Source organism: Seriola lalandi, unplaced genomic scaffold (genome assembly GCF_002814215.2).
Source record: "Seriola lalandi dorsalis isolate HSWRI2012SDOR001 ecotype SW California unplaced genomic scaffold, Sedor1 jcf7180002054722, whole genome shotgun sequence".
Taxonomy (NCBI): domain Eukaryota; kingdom Metazoa; phylum Chordata; class Actinopteri; order Carangiformes; family Carangidae; genus Seriola; species Seriola lalandi.
In genome coordinates, this window is record NW_019525275.1 from 171,877 (window position 1) to 172,491 (window position 615).

The following is a 615-nucleotide window of genomic DNA, read 5'->3' on the forward strand; positions in this document are numbered from 1 at the left end:
CTGAAGTATGCCTTTCCCATACAGTGCCACTGTGCTTAAACATCTAGGAACACCTAGCCACTTCCTAATGTAAGAGCTAACTAATCTTTCCATTTTTTCTGCAGCAGATATTGGAATCTCATATACAGACAGTGGCCACATCAGCCTGGGAAATAACCCAAACTGCAGACACCACAGCTTCAACTTTCCTGGCAGCCCTGATTTATCTATTCAATCCAGTCCCTCAGCAACATCCTTCCGAAACTGCACTACCTGTTCTCCATCATTCAAGTCTGCCTTGTACCACCTACCTAGGCTCTTTACTGATTTTTCCCTAATTATTGGAATTTCCTCTTCATCTATTACGAACTTCCTATCACTTAATTTCCCTCTGCTTATTGAGATACTTCTAGACTTACTAGGCTTGATTTTCATACTAGCCCACTTTAAGTTTTTATTAAGTCTCTCAAGTACTCTTTTCATACATGGCACGTTGTAGTTATCAACGTCATGTCATCCATGTAGGCCCTAATTGGTGTAAGGCGCATCCCATCCTGCCGCCTCTCTCCACCTACAACCCACTTAGAAGCTCTAATGATTACCTCCATCGCCATTGTGAATGCCAATGGAGAAATC